Genomic DNA, 9,909 nt, shown 5'->3' with positions numbered 1-9,909 from the left:
TATTGAGATGATCATGTAATTACGCTCCCTTTGTTTTGTACCTGTGGTGAATTAACACTGATTTTCTAATGTTGAACCATCGGTGCATACCTGGTATAAGTCCCACTTGGTCATTATGTATTATCGTTCTGATATGCTGTTGAATTCTATTGGCTAAAATTTTGTTGAGAATTTTTGCATCTGTATTCATGAGGGATATTGGTCTTTAATTTTCTTTTTTAGTGGTATCTTTTTTTTTTTTATACCTGGGTTTGGTATCAGGGTTATGTGGGCTTCATAGAATGAATTTGAGAGTATTTCTTCCTTTTCCGTGGTCTGGAATAGTTTGAGTAGAATTGATATCAATGTTTGGTAGAATTCTCCAGTAAAGCTTTCTGGGCTGGGGCTTTTTGTTTTGTTTTTTAACTGTGCTTTAAGTGAAAGTTTACAGCTCAAATTAGTTTCTCATACAAAAATTTTTACACACACTGTTACGTGACCCTAGTTGCTATCCCTATAATGTAACAGCACACTTCCCCTTCCACCCTGGATTTTTCATGTCCATCCAACCAGCTCCTATCCCTTTCTGCCTTCTCATCTTGCCTCTAGACAGGAGCTGCCTATTTAGTCTCATGTATCTACTTGAACTAAGAAGCACAGTCTTCACAAGTATCATTTTATGTCTTATAGTCCAGTCTAATCTTTGAAGAGTTGGTTTCGGAAGTGGGTTTTAGTTCTGGGTTAACAGAGTCTGGGGCCATGTCTTCTGGTTTTCCTTCAGTCTCAGTCAGACTGTGAAGTCTGATCTTTTTACTAGAATTTGAGTTCTGCATCCCACTTTTCTCTTGCTCTGTCAGGGACTCTTGTGTTCTCTGTGAGGGCGGTCATTGTTGGCAGCTGGGCACCATCTAGTTCTGGTCTCAGGATGGTGGAGTCTCTGGTTTATGTGGCCCTTTTTGTCTCTTGGGCTAATATTTTCCTTGTGTCTTTGGTGTTCTTCATTATTCTTTGCTCAAGATGAGTTGGGACCAAGTGGTACATCTTAGATGGCCGCTCGCTAGCTTTTAAGACCACAGACGCCACTCACCAAAGTGGGTTGCAGAATATTTTCGTAATACACTTTGTTATGCCCATTGACCTAGATGTCCCCTGAAAACATGGTCCCCAGGCCCCTGTGGGGCTTTTGTTAATTGGGAGTTTTTTAATGATCTCTCCAGTTTCTTTTTTATGGGTCTATTCAGATTTTCTATCTCAGTTTGTTAGTTTATGTAGGTAGTGTGTTTCTAGAAATTTGTCTTACAGGTTTCCAAATTTGTTGTACAGTTTTTCACAATATTCAGTTATAATCTTTTTTGTCTCATTTGGTTCTGTTGTAATGTCACCCATGTCATCACTTCCTTGAGTTATTTGCATCGTCTCCTTTTCCTTTGTCAAGCTGGCCAGTCAAATTACTGCAACGACAAACACATAGACCAGTGGAATAGAGAACCCAGAAGTAAATCCATCTACCTATGGACAGCTGATCTTTGACAAAGGGTTGAAGTTCATTAATTGGAGAAGATTAGGTTCCGTAATGGTGCTGGCAAATTGCAGAAAAATGAAAAAGGATCCATATCTCACACCATCCACAAAAACTAAAAATGGATCAAAGACCTATGTGTAAAACCTAAAACTATAAAGTTCATGGAAGAAAACATAGGGACAGACCTAGGGGCCCTAATTATGTCATAAATAGACTATCAAACATAACTCAAACTGCACGAACAGCAGAAGATAAACTAGATAACTAGGACCTCCTAAAAATTAAAAACAAAAGACCACCAACAGAATAAAAAGAGAATGTATAGACTGGGGAAAAGATTGTGGAAACACATCTGACAGTCTGATCTCTAAAATTTATAGAAAACTTCAGCACCTCAACAAGACAATTAAAAAATGGGCAAAGGACATGAACAGACACTTCAACAAAGAAGATATTCAAGCAGCTAACACGTGAAAAGATGTGATCATTAGCATACCAAGCCAAGTTAATTGCTGTCGAGTCGATTCTGACTCAGCAGTGCTATAGGACAGAGTAAAACTGCCCATAGGGTTTCCAAGGAGCAACTGGTACACTCATACTGCTAACTTTTTGGTTAGCAGCCAAGCTCTTAACCACACTGTGCTACCAGGGCTCCCATCATCCATTTGAGAGATGCCAATCAAAAGTACAAGGAGATACCATCTCACACTGGTAATAATGGCACTGAAAAAAAATAACATGTTACTGGAACCCTAAATGGGACTGGTCAGTTTTGCCATCCTGCTATGAGTTGGAATCAACTCGACAGTAATGGGTTTGGTTTTTGGTTTTTCAGGGATGGGAGGGGAAGGGAAGGAAAATTGGATTTTTTTTTTATACTATCTAGTTAGTGAGTTTTCATCCCTTTCCCTCCCATCCCTAAAAAACCAAACCCATTGCCATCGAGTTGATTCCAACTCATAGCGACCCTATAGGACAGAGTACAACTCCCACATAGGGTTTCCAAGGAGCATCTGGTGGATTTGAACTACCAACCTTTTAGTTTACAGCTGTATCTCTTAACCCCTATGTCACCAGGGTTTCCAACTAGATAGTAGACAAGTGTTAATTCTGGTGAAGGAAAAGGCAATACACAATATGAGGGAAGCCAGCACAACATTACCCAGGCAAAGGAGGACACTGAGAGGTACACAAGAATAAACGGCAACTATGGTAAATGCTGTAACAGACGATCCTGCAACAACAGTAATAATTTGTGCATAGATGCATAGGCAAATATGCATGTCAGATAGATGTGGGAAGTCATGGGAGTATACCCGCGTGCATATATAGGTATGGTTGTGGATATTTCTACATAGTTGTAAATGGTGCATGTATATTCATATATATATATATCAGCACATAGAGAGCATGGTTGTAGAATCTACTTAAAGACATCAGGACTGAACTACTGGGCTTGAAGGCTAAGGACCATAGTCTTTGGGGACATGTAGGTCAGCTGGCAAAACAGTTCATTAAGATAATGTTCTATATCCTGGTCTGGTGAGTAGCGTCTGGGGTCTTAAAAGCGTCTGAGTGGCCATCTAAGAAACAACTATTGGTCTCTTCCCACGTGGTGCAAAGAAAAATGAAGACTCAAGGAAACAACTAGTCCAAAGGACTAATGGCCCACAGGAACTACAGCCTCCTCTATCTAAACTAAGATCTGAAGAACTAGATAGTGTCTGCCTGGCTACTGCTACCAACCTCTCTGACCGGGACCACAAAAGAAGGTCCCAGTTAGAATGGGTAAAAATGTAGAACAAAATTCAAAGTAAAAAAAAGACAAGACTTACTGGCCTGATAGAGACTGGCTGAACCCCTGAAACTGTTGCCCTAAGACAACCCTTTGACTTGAAGACACTCGTGGAGGCCACCTTTCAGCCAAAAAATAAACAAGCCTGTAAAATTAACACCCATGAAAAATGTGCTGCTTAGAACAATTGAGTGTACAAGACTAAAAAGGACAACCAGAGATGAGACTGCAGTAAGGGACAGGGGAACTGGACGAATGGAACTGGAAACCTAGGGAGGAAATGGAGAGTGCTGACACATTACACGCCCTGTGACCAATGTCATGGAACTATTTGTGTTAATTATTGATCGGAAACTAACTTGCTATGTAAATTTGACCTATAGCACAATAAAATGTTAAAAAAAAAAAAAAGTCCCTAAGTGGGATAGTTGAGTCACAGAGGGCATGGGTTTGTTTTTGCCTTAAGACAAGTTTTTTATAGCTTTGGAAGTCATCTTCAACATGGGTTTCATTGAGCTAAAATCAAGATGTTGGCAGGCCTGGTTCCTTCTGGAGGCTCTAGAGGAGTGCAGTGCAGTGGATTATTTAATATGGTCCTTCTAGCCATTGTGGCTCCCACACAATGATTGGGCAAGACTGTAAATAAGGTGTTTGTGGCACCAAGGGAATTGGAAAGCCTGCTAACAATGCAAATAAGGTGCATGGAACCCTTGTGGGGTAGGACCATGCCAATAAGGTGTATGGAACGTTAAAGGGGAGTCAGTTTTGTCATCCTGCTAGGCTTAAAATGAGCTCATCCTAGAAGTGGAGGGTGGGGGGACCTCATTACCATCAAGAAGGAAGAGCCAGGAGTGAAGTATGTCCTTTGGACTCAGGGTCCCTGCACTGAGAATCTCCTAGACTCAGGAGATGAAGACAGAGAGCTATAACACTGGAGAAGGCATGAGATGGGGAGAAGCAGCAGCAGAACCTGGAGACTGTCAGGAGATGGCACGGTGGGAATGCCAGCCCACGGAGAGAGCAAGCTGAGCACCTTCGGGCAGGAGGCTTACTGGCAGAGTAGGGTGCCTCTAGGTACTTGGCGGAACTGTGCTTGATGACCCATGGAGAGAACTGAGCCCTTTGGGCCCAAGGCTTACCAGCAGAGTTGGGTGCCTCTGGACACTTAACAGCAGACCTAAAGAGCTTACCAGAGCAGAGCAGGCCCGAGAGAGAAGCATGTCTGAGGTCATGGCAGAGAAGCTGTCCTGACTGAAGAACGGTATCCTGAGTCGTTTCTGATCCCGAATTGTAACCTGTTAATTCCCTTATAAACCCCATGACTATGAGTATGTCCTCTGAGTTCTGTGTGGCCATTGCAATGAATTATCAAACTGAGAAGTAGAGTGCCATGGGAGGGACACCTGGTGTCAGAATTGGTAAAAAGGTTATCTTCACCTCATAGCAATCAGGCTTGGGCTGATTTGTTCTTCCCCTTATGAAGTTAGATAAGGAGGTCAGATGCCGCCATCACACCATTTTTACAGGAAGAATCCATTCCCTCGCCTTTTCCACCTTCTAGAGATCCTCTGCATTCCTTGGCTCATGGCCTTTCCTCCATCTTGAAAGCCAGCAATGGCCAGTTAAGTTTTTTTCAGATTGCATCACTCTGATTTCTCTCTCCTTCCCTCTTCCACTTTATAAGGACTGTTGTGATTACATTGGGCGCACCTGGATAATCCTGAATAATCCCTTCATCTCCAAGTCAGCTGATGGGGTATGGGATTTTTAAGTTCCTGATGGGTGTGGTCAAAGTGCCTTAGTTATCTAGTGCTGCTATAACAGAAATATCATAAGTGGATGGCTTTAACAGATTTATTCTTTCACATCACAGTCTAGGAGACCGGAAGTCTGAATTCAGAGCACCAGCTCTAGGAGAAGGCTTTCTCTGTCAGTTCTGGTGGAAGATCCTTGTCATAAATCTTCCCCTGGTGTAGGAGCTTCTCAGCGCAGGGACCATGGGTCCAAAGGATGAGCTTTGCTCCTGGCACTTCTTTCTTGGTGATATGAGGTCTCTCTCTCAGCTAGCTAGCTTCTCTGACCTTTTATCTCTTGTAAGATAAAAGGTGATGCGGCCACACCCCAGGGAAAGTCCGCCTACATGGATCAGGGCTATGACCTGAGTAAGGGTGTTGCATCCCATCCTAATCCTCTTTAACATAACCTAATATTGCCCCATTAACCACAGGCAGAGATTAGGAATTTACAAGACAGGAAAATTACATCAGATCAAAAAATGAAGGACAACCACATAATATTGGGAATCATGGCCTAGCCAAGTTGACACATTTTGGGGGGACACTATTCAACCCATAACAGTGCCTTAAACAAAGTGGCGGGGGGGCGTTTTGTCTTCCCTCCAAAAGGGCTTCTAACACCCTTTTCAACCTTGGGCTCTCATTCTTTACTGTCCTCCCTTCACTAGAATCCAGGGAAATGGAAATTTAAGTGGCTGTGAGTGCTCATTTTGGCAGCACATATACTAAAACTAACTGGAATCATACAGAAAAGATTAGAATGGCCCCTGCAAGAGGATTATACCTAAAGTTGTAAAGTGGCTGCAAGCTGTGACTCCCCCTAAAAAAAAAAAAAAAATTTTTTTTTTTTTTTTTTTTTTGAGGGCAGAAAATAGGATAACCTCTTGCTGTGAGTTACCAGGAGGACTGTGACCTACTGCAGCCCTTTTGGAAACCAAGCTAGCAGTACCTATTAACATTTGTAAATTGACACTTTGACCCATCCCTGCAACTTCTCTTCTTGGACTTTAACTTACAAAATACATCAGTAAAAAAAGATAGGTGTTTGGGGTCGCTATGAGTCGGAATTGATGGCAGTGGGTTTGGGTTTTTTTGGTTACTGTGTAGGATTTGTTAAGGCATCCCTAGGCAGGGCTTCAAACTGGTTTCTTCTGGTTTGACCCCTTGCTGAGAATTTTAACTTTCACCCCCAGATATACTGAGTCAGAATCTACATTTTAACAGGATCCCCAGGTGATTCATATCTGAATCTGGGGTGGAAATGTAAATTTTTTAGCAGGAGGTCAAATTGGAATGAACCGGTTTGAAGTCCTGGCCCAAGGAAACTAATACACTTGGTAAGTAATTTCTTGACTGCATGGATTTCTTTTGTTCACATCCCAGATGCTGGTTTTGTCTGATGGTAGGAAATACAGTGATAGGGCCTCACTAGGTAGGGCTTGTTGAACTGGGCACCCCAGGAATGCAGTGTTCCTCACCACGGGGATGGCAGCAATTTAATGCCCACTCAGCATAGTATATGCAAGAGTGATGGAGACATGGGTTCAGGCTGGCCTCTAGCACAGAGGGTGGAATGGCACAGAGACCCAAAGAAGTATGGAGGACAGGGCCCAGCAGTTCTGGAGAGATAGTAATACAAAGTGGCTGGAAGACTGGGCCTCTGTGGCCTCTGCTGTTTCATCCACACATTCCAGGCTCCCTTTCTGGCTGACCTCTGTCCCAGAAAGAACAAAGACCTTAACAAAGACGTACTGTGTGTAGAGGGAACCCTGGTGGCACAGTGGTTAAGCGCTGGACTGCTAACAAAGGTTGGCAGTTTGAGCCCACCCATCAGATTCTCAGAAGAAAAAGGGTTGTGATCTGCTTCTGTAGAGATTACAGCCTTGGAAACCCTATGGGGCAATTTTACTCTGTCCTATAGGGTCACTATAAGTAGGAGGAACTGACTCTAAGGCAACGGATTTTTTGCTGTTTAGGACAGAACTGGGCCCCTGGGGGATGGGGTGGGGAGGGCGCCAGCTGAGCTTTTCCTGCTATGTGCCAGCTGGGGTCCCCCAGGGTGTCAAATAATATTGGGCCTACAGTACACCAGAGGAAGGCGGGCCTGGGCCGAAGCAGGAATGGCAGAGTTCTATGTTCACGAAAACCCCAAGCTCCCTTCTCTACCTGGAGTTCCTCCTGGAGGCGCTCTCCTGGAGGCAACAGGAGTGTGAACTAATCTTACAATCTATGGTAGGGGAAGAGAGCTGGACCACAGGGAGCCTGGATCCAAGTACGCTGTCTGCACCTGTGTCCGGAAAGGGTTGCGGTCCTGCAGTGAACACAAGACCCCCTCTGCCACGTAGGGCATAAAAATAGCAAATGGCGGCTAGAACGACCATTTCGTAGGTAGTAATCACAAGCAGCCTGCTTCTATAAAGATTACAGCCTTGGAAACCCTATGAGGGAAATTCTACTTCATATAGGATAGGTATGATTCAGAATCGAACTGACCGCAACGGATTTTGTTTTTTGGAATCACAGGCCTGGTCCTGTGGTGCCCGGCCTCCACTGAGCTCATGACTGCGCCCAGACCGCAGTCACCACCAACGACAAGATTCTCATAGCTGAAGCCGAGCGACCAGAGAGGCTCCAAGTGGGAATGATAAGGCAGGGCTTCGCTTGCGCCAGGGCTCGCAGACGCATTACACGTCCCCATGATGACTTCTGTGCGGCCCCACTGCGCCACTGCTGTAGCGGTTAATACCGTCACCTTCACCGCGCCGGCTGCGCGACGAAGACCAGCCCATACTCCAGGTACCGGACGTCAACCCACTCTCAATCTTGTGGTCAGCCACATCAACTGCACCGCCCCGCCGCAACTGCACTTGCGCAAGTCACTCCGCCTACAGTTCCCACAATACCCGGGCGGTTTTTGCGGCCTCGGAGGCGGCACGGAGTACGCTTCCCGGAGGCCTGTGTGCCCGCTACCTTTTGCTACAGCTCAGCAAGGCCCAGAGCGACAATTCCGGCTCTTCAGCCAGCGGACTCCATTTCCCAGAGGACTCGGCGCCTTCGGGTCCCTGCTTACAGCTCCCACAACTCACCAGGCCTCACTTCCGGTTCCTGAAACAATGTGGACTCATACTTCCTAGAGCTCTCGGCGTTGGCTCATTGCCTTGCTCCCTCCCACCCCACCTGCAATGTCCCGAGCTTTACTTCCGCTGCTGAAACAAGGCGGACTCCATTTCCCAGAGCCCTCAGCGTTTGCGTCTTCCCTTATCCCCGTTTACAGCTCCCCCAGTGACAGCACAGCATTTAAAGCTCCTGACACGATGGGAAATTCACTTCCAAAAGGCTTGGAGCCCACGGTGACCCAAGATTTACTTTCGCCCCATGAAACACCGCGGACTCCATTACTCAAAGGGCTCTTCGCCTGCCAGTCCCTGCCAAAAAAACCCAAACCTGTTGCCATCCAGTCGATTTTGATTCCTAGTGATCGCATAGGGCAAAATAGAACTGCCCATTGGGTTTCCAAGGCTGTAAACTACGAAAGGAGCGCTGGTGATGTAGTGGTTAAACGATTTGGCTGCTAACTGAAAGGTGGGCAGTTAGAACCGACTAGCTGCTCCAAGGGAGAAAGATGTGGCAGTCGTATTCCATAAAGATTTACAATCGCGGAAACCCTATGGAGCAGTTCTATGTTCTACAGGGTCGAAATCAACTTGAGGCAATCAGCTTCGTATTTAAGCTTAACGGAAGCTGACTGCCACATCTTTCTCCAGCAGAGTGGATGATGAGTTGAAACCGCCAAACTTTCAATCAGTAACCAAGAGCTTTACCCACTGCAACACCAGGGCTCCCTGCCTATGTTGTTTGTTGTTAGGTACGGTGAGAGCAGTTCTACTCATAGCCCCTTACGTACAACAGAAGATACACTGCCTGATCTTGCACTATCCTCACAATCATTATGCTTGAGCCCATTGCTGCATCACTGGGGCAATCCACCTTCTCGAGGGTCTTCCTCTTTTTCGCAGACCCCAGGTCCAAAGGACACACTATTCTCCCAGCTCTTGTTTGTTGGTGGTATGACAAAATGGTGGACAACCACACAATACTGGGTATCATGGCCTAGCCAAGTTGACACACATTTTTGGGGGACACAATTCAATCCATAACAATGAGTCTTCCTCCAATCCTATTGCTGCGCTCTTCATAAAGTCTATGAATCTCCGTAGAAGATGGGGCCTGTGGGTGGGGGGCCGAGGTCATGGGGCTTCTAGATCCTGGCGGAGGCGAGGCTGGAGAAGCCAGAGTTCCTGGTCTCTTAGGAGGTGATTCTTGGCAGACATGAACAGAGTTCCACCCACTCCCAGGGGCATGGTCACAAACGCTGGCTTCTCCCCCGTAGATGGAAGGGGGGAAACGTGTCCACGCAGGAAGTGGAGAGTGTGTTGCTACTCTTGGACTTCCTGCAGGAAGTGAACCTCTACCGCGTGTCTGTGCCAGGTGCGGAGGGCTCTCCTCATTTTAATCCTCTAACAACCTTGTGGATGGAGGGTTATTATTCCCATTTTACATGCGAGGGAAACTGCGGGGCACAGAGAAGTGTAGAGACTTACTTGCCCAGTGGACCAGTGATCGATTGGTGGAGCTGGGCCAAGCAGGAGGATCAGCCGTTGCCCTCACAGAGGGCTTGCAGGTGAGGCAGGGACGAAAATGATGGGGACAACAATGGCTGGTGTACTTCCTAGGGTGTGAGGGCAAGGTGGGCATGGCTGCCGTGCAGTTGGCCCCCAGCCGAAGGTTCGACGAGCAGCACCTGTACCAGTATGTCC

At 45.9% G+C, this 9,909-nt stretch overlaps 1 non-coding gene across 1 annotated transcript; it reads left to right on the top strand.

Moving 5' to 3' along the window:
• The first annotated feature begins 5,793 nt into the window (after positions 1-5,793).
• Positions 5,794-5,904, top strand: LOC126086407 (U6 spliceosomal RNA). The gene has a single exon (XR_007519495.1). It is a non-coding gene; the product is annotated as a U6 spliceosomal RNA (small nuclear RNA).
• Positions 5,905-9,909: the final 4,005 nt, after the last annotated feature.

The sequence above is a fragment of the Elephas maximus genome, chromosome 11 (assembly GCF_024166365.1).
Source record: "Elephas maximus indicus isolate mEleMax1 chromosome 11, mEleMax1 primary haplotype, whole genome shotgun sequence".
NCBI lineage: Eukaryota > Metazoa > Chordata > Mammalia > Proboscidea > Elephantidae > Elephas > Elephas maximus.
Note: the sequence above shows the minus strand (reverse complement) of the source record. Positions and strands in the feature narration are given on the sequence as shown.